This window comes from Lepidochelys kempii, chromosome 22, assembly GCF_965140285.1.
Source record: "Lepidochelys kempii isolate rLepKem1 chromosome 22, rLepKem1.hap1, whole genome shotgun sequence".
Lineage (NCBI taxonomy): Eukaryota > Metazoa > Chordata > Testudines > Cheloniidae > Lepidochelys > Lepidochelys kempii.
Genome location: NC_136401.1, coordinates 13,514,810 through 13,529,519, shown reverse-complemented (window position 1 = coordinate 13,529,519; position 14,710 = coordinate 13,514,810). Strand labels below are relative to the sequence as shown.

General features: G+C 45.0%; 1 protein-coding gene across 1 annotated transcript in view; it reads left to right on the top strand.

The window, feature by feature from the left end:
* Positions 1 to 14,710, top strand: part of B3GAT1 (beta-1,3-glucuronyltransferase 1) — a 151,646-nt gene that overhangs the window by 56,885 nt on the left and 80,051 nt on the right. The gene's annotated exons all lie outside the window — the stretch shown is intronic.

The window sequence follows — 14,710 nt, the reverse complement described above, 5'->3', positions numbered from 1 at the left end:
CAGCTCAGGCACAGAAACTGATTTTCAGGATGACTTTCCTTCCAGTGACAAGGTGGACAAGGTAACATCTTTTATTGAACCAACTTCGGTTGGTGAGAGAGATAAGTTTTTGAGCCATTTTCCTTCCAGTAGCAGAAGAACATGATCCCATCTTGGGGCTGAATGTATCATATCATGTTGCCAAAAAAAAAAAGGGGGGGGGGAGGGCTAAAAATCACCATTGGCTGATCCAAACTGAATTAATTGTCTTCCATATGATCCTGGCTGCTTCTTAATTTGTGTGACACCTTCTGCTTCACGAAGAGAAATGGCTATTTCTCAAAGCCCTTGTCCACTAGATAGAAACAATTGTTCTTTACCCTAGGCTGGCTTTTCCAGTGTATTGACTGCTTTGCGCATTCATTGGCAATCAGTTGACTCAAGGCAACAACAAAAAAGTGTAGCACAGACATTCCCAGTGTAGCTGGGGAAATTTGGACTTATCTGTCTGTGGCTGAAACAATGGGCTGAGCAAAGCTGCTTGGAAAATGCTTGGCCACCATCTTGCTCTACAACTCTTCCTATGCCTGCATCTTCCAATGATGGGGTCAGTCAGGTACTGTAGTTGGGCATTTCTTTCACCCAGAAAGGTTTTATATAAGAAGAATGCCCTTTTTGATATGCTTGTGTGCAGAACAAATTGGTGATGGACAAACAGCCAAAACTTCAGTACGGAAAGTCATCCAGAAGTTCAGATGCTGCATAATCAAGCTGGAAGACTCACCAGAACAGGATTTCTTCCATTGCTTCCTGTTGATCCAGAAATATCTCAAGAGAAGTCTCTCTCATCACATTAGAGTTTCTGGTGTCCAGCTCAACCAGAAAATATAGTGTTTGCTAGGAAAGTGAAAAATACAATAATGGAAAGTTATCGGCACTTCTTTAAACCTAAATTCTGTTTGGGCAGAAACATCAATGGACAAAGGGGGCTTACTTTGTCTGAACTTTATTTTCCATTGCATGGTCAGGAGGAATGGGAACAGTGTGGTTAGGAGTCAGACAGCTTGGAGTTCCAATTACAGCTCTCCCACTGACATGCTGTCTGACCTTGAGTAAATCACATCACGTCTCTCTGTACTTTGGTTTCCCCATCTGTACAATGGGTATAACAATGCTCATCCATTTTTGCATAGCACTGGAATATTTATTGATAAACAGCACAAAAACAAATAAACAAACCAAAATAGGATTTTCATATGCATTCTTAGTGCCTCTCAAAAGCTACTTTATTTCCAATCAACGTTTTAAACATGGGTCAGGAGAAATGAAGTAGACAGTGTTGGAAAACATAGATTTATCCCACTAGCTGAGGCATAGAAATTTCATAACATGTGTCAGTTCTGTTTTGTGCTCCTGTGTAACGGTTCTTGCCTGTTCTTGTAGGAATAATAATCCATTATCCTACTACAGCTACTTTTGTCTAGGCTTACATTTAAAACTATATGTGTTTTCTTACTCTCTTTATCCCTGCCCCCACCTCGCTCCCATCTTTGGGTCAGTAACCTGAATGAACCACATCATCCGGCATCTTATCCACAGCTCATCTTGGGGAAGGGGTAGGATTTTTCCAGCAAGTCACATCTGTTACTCTAACATCTTAAACTATTGTCAAAATGATGTTCTTCCATCAGGGATAACACAGCTGAGACAAATGGGGCTTGAAAGAGGCTGGGCCTGATTCTCCTCTGACTCACACTGGTTTTTACGCTGGTGTAAGGCCATTGCTTTGAGCGGTGCTACTCCCGAGTGACACTTCTGCAACTAAGCAGGGAATCAAACCCACTGTTTCTATCGGAAGCGGTCTCCTCAGTTCACCAACATTAGTTCGGTGCCTTTTATTAAAGAACTGACACAGTCTAGGGGAAAACTTTGAAAAACATTCTATTTAGAGACCATTCTGTTTGTGTTTGTTGGCATTTCTGTTCTCTATTTCTTGCCATGCTGCTAACCTCTGCATGAGAATATGATCTCTATTCCTAGGGAGTTCATCCACTCCTGCTACTGCTGCCTCCCCGTCTGAAGATGGGGCTTCTGCAACTGCTGGTATCACAAGTGGCTTTTGTGGGAAGGCTCCATGGCAACAGAATGGGAGGGTCAGAGCTCACAGGTGGGCATGAGGCAGCAAGAGGCCAGAAAGAAATTTTAAGTTTGCTTCTATGTCAATTCTCCTGAGTAGGAAAGAGCCAAATCCTCTCCCACCCCATCCCAATACACACACACACACATATATGCACCAAGTCTTGAGTTGCAAGCATCCTCAGGCATTGCAGGATGAATACCCCTTCCCAAAATGCCACAGAATGGCTGAGCAGCCACTGTTGCTGGTGCAGCTCTTGTGGGCCATCAGAATCGTACAGTGCAGCTCCACTAACTTGCCCCCTGACTTCTTCCATCTCATCCCTGTCCCCCAAATCCATTGCAAAAGGAGCTCCTACAGTGTGCACAGGCCCGGGACTGCCTCCATGCCCCCCCGCCAGATCTTACTCCCCACAACTCCATACAATGGGGCCACACTACAGATAGGGTCCTCCAGAGCCACAGAAGAAGGAATAGGCTTTCCCCAAGCAGAGTAAATAAAACAGGAGTGGGAAATATAGATACTAGACAGTCGTTTCATGATGGTTACAAGGCCTGTTAGAGCATTACGCCCAGCTCCCTTCAGATCAGGACTTAGTCCCACAAATAGAGGGTCTAACTTACTATAAACTGAACTCTGCTCCTATTAACACTGATAGCAAATCTCCCATTGACTTCAACAAAAGAGGCATCATGCCTTTGATCCTAGCCCAAAAGACCAAGACATGCTACATCAGCAAGACTGATTCTAGAATGGAATGTTTTCCACCGAGTGGCTTTTAATAAAAATAATTGTCGATGGTCAGTGATGCCTGGTGGATCAAAGTTGAGCTGATAAAAACTAGCAAGAGAAATACATGTCAAAAAGAATCGAGGCAGAAATTGGCAGGGAGAAAGAGAATTGTTCCTAAGATATTTCATACACATAACGTAACAAGTGCTGAATGTTTTTAGCGATTGATTCCAGAGCTGTTTTAAGAAAATGCACATTTTCATCTACTTTCTCTCTGATCCCTTGTTTTAACCATGATTAATAGATTCTCCTTAGTTTTCCTACCTGAGGGAAGTGGATGTAACTGAAAGAAAGAAGACAGTGAATTAACCAGATCCACTTTCAAGGTGGGTGTTAGCTTCTGTAGTTACCCAAAGTCACATGAGACACACACACAATAAATGAAAAGGAGGACTTGTGACACCTTAGAGACTAACACATTTATTTATTTAAGGTGCCACAAGTCCTCCTTTTCTTTTTGCGGACACAGATTAACACGGCTGCTACTCTGAAACCACACAATAAATGGGAGCCCTTCATGCTGGTAGACGAGAAATGACTGATGACCCAAGCTGTGAGAACCACTCCCCATACATTTCAGTCACACTTTTTTAATTAAGTGTCTCAAATAAAGATTCAGTTTAGATTCCGTCAGACAGCTACTGGGTGCTAACGAGATGCCTGCTGATTATGAAAAACATATTTATGGTGACTCTGATATTGCTGGTGCCTCTTTAGAAAACTTTGGAAAACATCTTACTTAGAAATAAATTCTGCCTCATTCATTTTTCCCCTTAATTTTGTTTCTCTGTTTCTAAGACGATCACTTGAAAAGGAGGATCTGTCCGTCTTCAGCGTTTTTTCTGTCCCAACTTCCAAATCCTCTCTTTGAAGTTGGGAAAAACACACAATGGTCACTGGAGCAAGTCACATGAAACAAATCATGATCTCGAGTGAGGAAGATTAAGACTGTGGAAAATGTGTCATCTTTGCTTTACAGGTCATTATATAAATATTTACTTCACTTTTGATCCGTGGAGAAAGGCCAGCGCTTCATTTGAAGTTTCAGCAAGGGAATAGTTAAAAGCTGACATTGAGGATTAGATTTTCATAGAGATCCAAGACATGAGTTCCTTTTCGAAGCCTGTTTGTAGCAACTCTGGTGTGGGGAAAGCAGGCACATAAATGCATAAGTATATGTGAAAGGGGGGCTCACAGTGTAAAAATCTGGGCCAGGGAAATGTCATTATAATGTTTCAGAGTCACCATACAGTCAAGATGGCTCGGGCATCTCCTAGAGCTGCTGTTTTGTTCCTGTCTCTCTGCAGACTCAGAGGGAGTCTTTTCATGATCACAGCACCTCTTGCAAGCATCTGCATGCTGTACAGAATTAAATGCTGTACATATTTGAGGTCAATTCCTGAGGTCCTTGGTCAACTTTTACTCAATCCTTGGACATTTGGCTAAGTAAGATGAGGTAAAACCCAAGTAAGGACTTCATGATTTGGGCCATACCTAAGGAATACTTCACATGGCACCAAAAATTTAAGTGGGACATGGCAACTGTTAAGCTGCAGATAACAACACTGTAAAACAGGTTTAGGACAGGAAGCGTAGAAAAATCCTGTTGAAGTTTAAGCAATTTTAAATAGACAAAATACAACTCACCCAAATTGGAATTGGGCAAGGAAAGCTGGGCTAACAACTCTACTTTTTTAAAAAGTAGAGGAGATATTTAGTGAGCAGGGCTCTGGTTTGACTTTGCATTCAAAAGAGAGACCTCTCCATCAGGACAGCATCCTCTAACATCATATTGCATGCATTGGTCCAGTACTGATTCGAACTGAAATATACATCCAACTGAATCACTTTAACAAGTTGAAAAATACTTCCAGTGGCTTTTATTTAATACACAATAACAATAATACTAAACTTAAATTAATTGCGTAGTAATATATGAGTCACTTAATCTTAATTGTTATAAACTCAATTTCTAGAATTATAGCAGTAAAAAAACTTACTTCAGTTTCTAAGAAATGTGATTATAGAGTGTTTCTTTCTGCCTAGTAAATCTCTATCTGTAATAATAAAAGTAACAAAGTATGTGTCCTCCACCTCAGAATACTCCAAAGCACTTTACATACGATGTTCAGGCAACCACAACTGAAATGCAGCCACATATGGGGTGGAACATAGCAACTGTTTAAAACACACAGCAACACTACCCCATAACTCAGGCTAGCAATTGAAGAACATGTCCAGTAGCTAACCCTATGTGGCTTGTTATCCCTCTCTAGTGGCTAACTCACATAAACTGTTTTATGAGTCTACTGCTGCTGACAAGCTAATAGCTTGATTGCATGTTGGTCCTAGTAGCTCATACTTTTAGATTCAAATGCCTTGAGTTCAATCACAGCAGTTAACTATGTCTACACTACGAAATTAGGTTGAATTTATAGAAGTCGGTTTTGTAGAAAGCATTTTTATATAGTCGATTGTGTGTGTCCCCACACAAATATTCTAAGTGCATGTAGTCAGCAGAGTGTGTCCACAGTACCGAGGCAACCGTTGACTTCTGGAGCGTTGCACTGTGGGTAGCTATCCCACAGTTCCCGCAGTCTCCGCCGCCCATTTGAATTCTGGGTAGAAATCCCAATGCGTGATGGGGCTAAAACATTGTTGCAGGTGGTTCTGGGTACATATCGTCAGGCCCCCCTTCCCTCCCTCCTTCCGTGAAAGCAAGGGCAGACAATCGTTTTGTACCTTTTTTCTTGAGTTACCTGTGCAGACGCCATACCACGGCAAGCATGGAGCCCACTCAGCTAACCACCACCGAATGTCTCCTGGGTGCTGGCAGATGCGGTACTGCATTGCTACACAGCAGCAGTTTATTGCCTTTTGGCATCAGACAGTGCAGTATGACTGGTAGCCGTCGTCAACGTAGTCCTGGGTGCTCTTTTAACTGACCTCGATGAGGTCGGGGCGCCTGGGCAAACATGGGAGTGACTCAGCCAGGTCATTTCCCTTTTAAGTGTCGTCTCAGGGCGATTGAGTCCTACCGGCAGTGCACTGTCTTTTAATCAGCAGCCAGCAGAAGATGATGGCCAGCAGTCATACTGCACCGTCTTCTGCCGAGCACCCAGGAGATGACGATGGCTAGCGGTCGTACTGCACAGTCTGCTGCCAGCAAGATGTATAAAGATAGATGAAGTGGATCAAAACAAGAAATAGACCAGATTTGTTTTGTATTCATTTTCTCCTCCCTCCCTCCGTGAAATCAACGGCCTGCTAAACCCAGTTTTGAGTTCTATCCTTGAGGGGGCCATTCAGTTTCTCGCAAAGCCACCCCCTTTGTTGATTTTAATTCCCTGTAAGCCAACCCTGTAAGCCATGTCGTCAGTCGCCCCTCCCTCCGTCAGAGCAAAGGCAGACAATTGTTCCGCGCCTTTTTTCTGTGCAGACGCTATACCATGGCAAGAATGGAGCCCGCTCAGATCACTTTGGCAATTAGGAGCACATTAAACACCACACGCATTATCCAGCAGTATATGCAGCACCAGAACCTGGCAAAGCGAAACCAGGCAAATAGGCGATGTCAGCGCGGTGACGAGAGTGATGAGGACATGGACACAGACTTCTCTCAAAGCACGGATCCTGGCAATGTGGGCATCATGGTGCTAATGGGGCAGGTTCATGTGGTGGAATGCCAATTCTGGGCTCAGGAAACAAGCACAGACTGGTGGGACCGCATAGTGTTGCAGGTCTGGGACGATTCCCAGTGGCTGCAAAACTTTCACATGCGTAAGGGCACTTTCATGGAACTTTGTGACTTGCTTTCCCCTGCCCTGAGGCACAAGAATACCAAGATGAGAGCAGCCCTCACCGTTGAGAAGCGAGTGGCAATAGCCCTGTGGAAGCTTGCAACGCCAGACAGCTACTGGTCAGTCGGGAATCAATTTGGAGGGGCAAATCTACTGTGGGGGCTGCTGTGATGCAAGTAGCCAACGCAATCAAAGATCTGCTGATATCAGGGGTAGTGACCCTGGGAAATGTGCAGGTCATAGTGGATGGCTTTGCTGCAATGGGATTCCCTAACTGTGGTGGGGCCATAGACAGAACCTATATCCCTATCTTGGCACCGGAGCACCAAGCCGCCGAGTACATAAACCGCAAGGGGTACTTTTCAATAGTGCTGCAAGCTCTGGTGGATCACAAGGGACGTTTCACCAACATCAACGTGGGATGGCCGGGAAAGGTCCATGATGCTCGCATCTTCAGGAACTCTGGTCTGTTTCAAAAGCTGCAGGAAGGGACTTTATTCCCAGACCAGAAAATAACCATTGGGGATGTTGAAATGCCTATATGTATCCTTGGGGACCCAGCCTACCCCTTAATGCCATGGCTCATGAAGCCGTACACAGGCAGCCTGGACAGTAGTCAGGAGCTGTTCAACTACAGGCTGAGCAAGTGCAGAATGGTGGTAGAATGTGCATTTGGACGTTTAAAGGCGCGCTGGCGCAGTTTACTGACTCGGTTAGACCTCAGCGAAACCAATATTCCCACTGTTATTACTGTTTGCTGTGCGTGCCACAATATCTGTGAGAGTAAGGGGGAGACGTTTATGGCGGGGTGGGAGGTTGAGGCAAATCGCCTGGCTGCTGGTTACGCGCAGCCAGACACCAGGGCGGTTAGAAGAGCACAGGAGGGCGCGGTGCGCATCAGAGAAGCTTTGAAAACCAGTTTCATGACTGGCCAGGCTACGGTGTGAAAGTTCTGTTTGTTTCTCCTTGATTAAACCCCCCGCCCCTTGGTTCACTCTACTTCCCTGTAAGCTAACCACCCTCCCCTCCTCCCTTTGATCACCGCTTGCAGAAGCAATAAAGTCATTGTTGCTTCACATTCATGCATTCTTTATTCATTCATCACACAAATAGGGGGATAATTACCAAGGTAGCCCAGGAGGGGTGGTGGAGGAGAGAAGCACCAGGAGGGGTGGTGGAGGAGGGAAGGACAAGGCCACACAGCACTTTAAAAGTTTAAAACTTTAAAACTTATTGAATGCCAGCCTTCTGTTGCTTGGGCAATCCTCTGGAGTGGAGTGGCTGGGTGGCCGGAGGCCCCGCTACCACGTTCTTGGGCGTCTGGGTGAGGAGGCTATGGAACTTGGGGAGGAGGGCGGTTGGTTACACAGGGGCTGTAGCGGCGGTCTGTGCTCCTGCTGCCTTTCCTGCAGCTCAACCACACGCTGGAGCATATTAGTTTGATCCTCCAGCAGCCTCAGCATTGAATCCTGCCTCCTCTCATCACACTGCCGCCACCTTTCAGCTTCAGCCCTCTCTTCAGCCCGCCACCTCTCCTCCCGGTCATTTTGTGCTTTCCTGCACTCTGACATTGTCTGCCTCCACCCATTCATCTGTGCTCTGTCAGTGTGGGAGGACAGCATGAGCTCAGAGAACATTTCATCGCGAGTGCGTTTTTTTTGCCTTCTAATCTTCGCTAGCCTCTGGGAAGGAGAAGATCCTGTGATCCTTGAAAGACATGCAGCTGGTGGAGAAAAAAAAAGGGACAGTGGTATTTAAAAAGACACATTTTATAGAACAATGGGTACACTCTTTCATGGTAAACCTTGCTGTTAACATTACATACATAGGACATGTGCTTTTGTTCCAAGGTCGCATTTTGCCTCTCCCTAGCGCGTGGAAAGCCCCTCCACCCTTAAGAAAAGCACCCTATTTCAACCAGGTGACCATGAATGATGTCATTCTCCTGAGGATAACACAGAGAGATAAAGAACGGATGTTGTTTGAACACCAGCAAACATACACTGCAATGCTTTGTTCTACAATGATTCCCGAGTACGTGCTACTGGCCTGGAGTGGTAAAGTGTCCTACCATGGTGGATGGAATAAGGCTGCCCTCCCCAGAAACTTTTTGCAAAGGCTTTGGGAGTACATCCAGGAGAGCCGCGAATGCCAGGGCAAATTAATCATTAAACATGCTTGCTTTTAAACCATGTATAGTATTTTAAAAGGTACACTCACCAGAGGTCCCTTCTCTGCCTGGCGGGTCTGGGAGGCAGCCTTGGGTGGGTTCGGGGGGTACTGGCTCCAGGTCCAGGGTGAGAAACGGTTCCTAGCTGTCGGGAAAACTGGTTTCTCCGCTTGCTTGCTGTGCGCTATCTACAACCTCATCATCATCATCTTCCTCATCCCCAAAACCTGCTTCCGTGTTGCCTCCATCTCCACTGAAGGAGTCAAACAACATGGCTGGGGTAGTGGTGGCTGAACCCCTTAAAATGGCATGCAGCTCATCATAGAAGCAGCATGTTTTGGGCTCTGACACGGAGCGGCCATTCGCCTCTTTGGTTTTCTGGTAGGCTTGCCTCAGCTTCTTAAGTTTCACACAGCACTGCTTCGGGTCCCTGTTATGGCCTCTGTCCTTCATGCCCTGGGAGATTTTGACAAATGTTTTGGCATTTCAAAAACTGGAACGTAGTTCTGATAGCACGGATTCCTCTCCCCATGCAGCGATCAGATCCCGTACCTCCCATTCGGTCCATGCTGGAGCTCTTTTGCAATTCTGGGACTCCATCATGGTCACCTCTGCTGATGAGCTCTGCATGGTCACCTCTGCTGATGAGCTCTGCATGGTCACCTGCAGCTTGCCATGCTGGCCAAACAGGAAATTGAAATTCAAAAGTTCGCGGGCCTTTTCCTGTCTACCTGGCCAGTGCATCTGAGTTGAGAGTGCTATCCAGAGCGGTCACAATGTAGCACTCTGGGATAGCTCCTGGAGGCCAATATCGTTTAATTGTGTCCACAGTACCCCAACTTCGACCCAGCAAGGCCGATTTCAGCGCTAATCCTCTTGTCGGGGGTGGAGTAAGGAAATCGATTTTAAGAACCCTTTAAGTCGAAAAAAAGGGCTTCGTCGTGTGGACGGGTGCAGGATAAAATCGATTTAACGCTGCTAAATTCGACCTCAACTCCTAGTGTAGACCAAGCTAGTCTGGTTAGGTGTTTCGTTGGATCTGAATGAGATGTGACCTTTCCAGCAACAGAGCTTTGTAGATAGACTATGGCTACTCAGCACATGCAAATCCATAAGAGGGGAGTCCTGTGAGGCTATGACTTTAATTCTCGTATTCCCCATTTGTGTGGCAGTCTCTTTAATTACAAGTATGTAATGTTATTCAGCAGCTCTTACTTCTTGTTAAATAGTTTTGCTAATAGTGGATGTATTGATGGGCCCATCTACCAGAGCAGAGAAAGAACCAAAGCTCATAGATTAAAAATGAATGGAGTGTTTACCTGTACATCATTTTAATGGATGGTGAAATTCATTCTCATGATAGACCCATAAATGTCACTTTCTGTCTGCCACAGCAAAATACTTGTGTAATGGATGGCATGCTGCATTAATACCCAATGAGAGAACTTTCAGAGCAGCTTGGCTCACATCGCATATACTAATAATGACTCAATCTGGGATTTTTATTCATTTCATTGGTGGGGAGAGAAGTAGACACACAGCTGATATCCTTGTATGTCGGGGATGGAATGGGTGGAAGTATTGCAGCAGGATAGGTGGAGGATATGAAGACAAATAATGCAATGTGGCTTCCCGTCTGTAAGGAAATCCCCTTGTTGAGCTTGGGCATGTTCCATATGCTCTCCTGCAAACAGTAGAACTTCTGCTCCTCTAAATCTCCACAGTCTCCCCCTTACTTTTTCCACTTCCCACTGTCATTTGGCTCACCTGGCCAATGCTCAGAGAAGCCGATGGGCCTTGTAATTGTCTCATGTTCACCAGTGTAAATAGGGAGTAATTCCATTGATGTCCCACGGAGCTTAGAGACAATGAAGTTGAAGCCAATGATTATTACACTTGTGTGAGTGCACGGAGAATCTGGCCACTCATCTCTTCATGTCCTGAGCTGCTCCAGTCTCTAACTAACTGGGGGCAGGGGCTGTGTCTTTCTGCATGTCTTCAAAATGCTTTGCACACTCTAGGCACTATACACATGATAAATAACAAACCTCATTCCATCTCCCTGTCCAGTTTGTCCATTTCTGTCCACCCTGCTCATCTGACTCCATTGATTTGAGTACATGGAATTCTAGAACCAGGCAGACTAGAGAAACAGAAGCTCTAGAGCTTCAACCCCCACAATGCTCAGGGGCTGTATTTATTATTTATGTGGAGTGATATTTCTCTCTCTCTCACGTCCATCATTGTTGCATGTTACAGACAGGGACATAGTGATAATGCCAATGCCCTGATTAGACACTGTTACTCTCATGCTTTATCTAGGCCTTCAAAAATACTGCATCCCTCCCTAGTGAATAGCTTATTAACTAAGCCATCTATCCCTTCCTTATAGGTAAATCTTATAGACTTTATTAGAGAATAATGTCTCTTGCACATGCAGTGTTGTTGTAGCTGTGTCGGTCCCAGGATGTTAGAGGGACAAGGCAGATAAGGCAATAGGTGTCATTGGATCAGTTTCTGCTGGTGAGTGAGACAAGCTTTCGAGCTTACACAGAGCTGAAGAAGAGCCCCATGTAAGCTCGAAAGCTCGTCTCTCTCACCAGCAGAAGTTGGTCCAATAAAATATATTACCTCACCCTAATCTCTAGGGTCTCTCTAATCTCTAGTATGTAGAATTCTAGAGGTTGTCTTAAAATATATAGAGAAAGCTTCTCTATTCAATTTTACATGCACATCTGTTACCTTGGCATTTCTAATGCACCCATCATTGTGATTCTGTGTTACTAGTGATGGATATGTATCAGTGTCTCAAGATCATTAAACTGTTACTTTTAGCAAGGGAGTACCCTGTGCTCTGCATTAGGGGCTAGTCCTAGAGAAAGGAGCCATTTGGGACATTTCTTGAATCACCTCTTTATATCTGAAGTAAGTTTGGTTAAGGATGCCTGTGCAAAGTTGATAAACATACAGTTAACTTTCCATGCAGTCCTGTCTCCTCCGACAAGGCAGGTGGTAGGATGAAAATTTGGACGGAGTAAGAAAAGCCCCTAATTATAGGTGCTAAAACTAATCAAGGAGGAATGCTCATCGGTCACTCAATAAATAGCATTAGAGCCCTGAAGAGGTTTAACAAGACTGCAGTTATTAACCTGACTCATTTAACTAATTACAAAAAAAAAATTTCCCTCCCCATCAGTTTTCACCTTTATGTCCTATTTTCCTCACCTTGGCTGCTAAGTTTCGGCTGCACTTCAGTGAAATATTGAAAGGACAGGCTTTCACTATTAAAAACTGCCATGGCTTAGATTCCAGGACCCCATCAACTCTGCTAACCGATCTAAATGGTTAACGGAGCCCAGACAGACAGGTTGCTAATCAGACATTTCTGTGTTAGAGACATGCTCTTTTATCTACACCTTCCAACATAAATGTCTTCTGGCTGCCAATGCTCAGAGTCACAGACTCTTTCATATGATGAAGCTGCTGGGGAGAAAGAGTGTGTAATGCAGAACTGTTCTCCACTGCTTGCCAATTCCAATGAATCAATGGCCATTTTCCTTAGCCTTGGCTACCTCTCAAATGGCCCCAAAGAATGCTCAAATGGCTCCAGTGCTGCTCAGCATTTGGATTGGCTTATAGCTTGGGCTTTCCAGCTGAAAGCTGAGAACATCTGTTGCTCTCAGGAGCAATGCAATTGGGTCAGAGCATATGGCAACTGACAGAGCCTCAATGGAGATACTATCTGAAGGGCTCATCTGTTGCTGCTATTTTCTTTCACTGCACTGTTGTGAGAATGTGTTAAAGGCAAATACCTCTGCTCCACTCTGATGGCCTCTCTACTTTTGGTATGGGGAGAGAGATAAATCTGTAGCACTATTTCAAGAAAGCTTGTTCTGTGTATTTAAACGGTTTGAGTCATGAAGGGAAATAGAAAAAAAATAATCTTCTTACATTATCATTAAAAGCATCAACTAATCCTGCTGCAAAGGGGTGCAATTTACTAATCGTCAGGAAAAAAATTCTGCTGCATGGATATACATAGCACCAGCTAATGAACGCTTCTTCTCCACCTCCTACATTAGTTAGCTGCGTCTGATAAGCTCTGCACCCCTGCTTGGTTAATTCAGCAGCCTTTCTTGGCAAATACCATATTCCTCTCTGTATAATACTTTATTTTCTCTTTTAATTGCTGTGTGAATTTGGTACATGAGAAAACACTGGAGCTGAAATGTGGCATGGCACAGGCAAGTTGCAGAGTGACCCAGCGATAAGGACTCTGGCTCACATCCTCAGAGGTACTAAGACACCGAACTCCTAAATAGGCCCCTAAATATCTTGGAAGATCTGTGCCTCTGTTCCTGGCTCTGTCACTGATTTCCTTTGCTACCTTGGGCAAGTTACTTCACTTCTTTCTGCCTCTGTTTTTCCCCATCTGTAAAATGAGCATCACAATACCCAATCCCCTTTGAAAAACACTTTGAGATCAATGGGTAAGAAGTGCTTCAAGATTATGGTTATGTGAAGGAGAATTTTATCTATCCTCCTGCCCCAGGCATGGTGGGAAAGGGTTAAATCCCTATCCCTGTGTTCAGGCAGGATTGCAGAGACATTCCACAACAGGTAGCTAATGAGTCTGGTACCAGCTGGGGCCAATACCCTAATCAGGAAGGAGAAGCTGCATGAGAAGGTTCAGGCTCTGAGACAGTGGAGTGTTGGGTAAAGGCTTCCTGAGACAACAGAGCCTTGGCTAGCTTTGGCCACAGACAGCTTCACTGGGGTTAGTTTTTATTTTATGTACACTCTCTGATGGCAAGAAGCCTTTTGTTTTGCGTTGGGCTATAGGCACAAACAGGCTAGAGTCCTCCTGCAGCAGCATAGTAATTGCAGGGTAATCGGTTACAGCTGCAGACCCAGGGCAAACTGGACACTCTGTATTAACAAACTATATCCCCTCACATGTTTTTCGCTGCTGTTTCCACACAGAACTCAAACATTCTCTTCTAGTTCTGGGCCCCTCTTGAGCAGGGACTGCTAATCTTTGGGGTGTATCAAAATGTCCCCTGGGTTTAGGTAAATGGAGAGCCTTTGTCCCCTGAGTCTCTGCTGTCAAACATTGTGATTTTTAGGTTCAAAGTAGCTCAGTTAATTTTGATCACTGCTTTGCATTTTCACATTCCGGGGGGTTCTGCTCAAAAGCAGAAGAGTCAAAATACTGCAAAGAGGGTTGTTCTGGCTGGTTGGAAATACCAGAAAACTTATGAGGGATAGCTACATTCTTCTTCACTTCCCAGCCTGGTTTTACAGACTGAAAAGGCAGAGAGCCCTTTGAAGCGAACACCACAGGCTGCCTGGCTTTTGGTTTTATTCTCGGTGGGGGCTGGGCTGCTAGTAGTTGCAATGGTTCCACAACTGCTGCAATTCTTAGAGAATTGCCAGCCCTATCATTTCTCTACCAAGCCAAACCCTGTGGGAACAGAGGAGCTAAAGCTTGGACTAGATTCTGAGGGAAGAGGAATGGTGGAGCCACAGGACTACTGCAGTGTTGAGGCTGGGAGTGGAGCTTCCATTTGGGAAGTCCATTTGGGGAGAGCTAGTGTCAAGAGCACAAACAACCAGGGGCCAGAGGATTTAACTACAGAAGAGGAAGTTCCAAGAACAAGCCACAGAGACAACGTTAGAAGCTAAAGGGGTAGGGGCAGTGGTCTCCCCTAGGAGGCTGGAGGGGAGTGTGGTAAGGTGGGGGGAAGTGTATGGCATTCAAGGGGCTGGGAAGGAGACTTAATTTTAGAGACCCCAAACAAAGAGAGATCTCCACTAGGGGATTGAACAGAA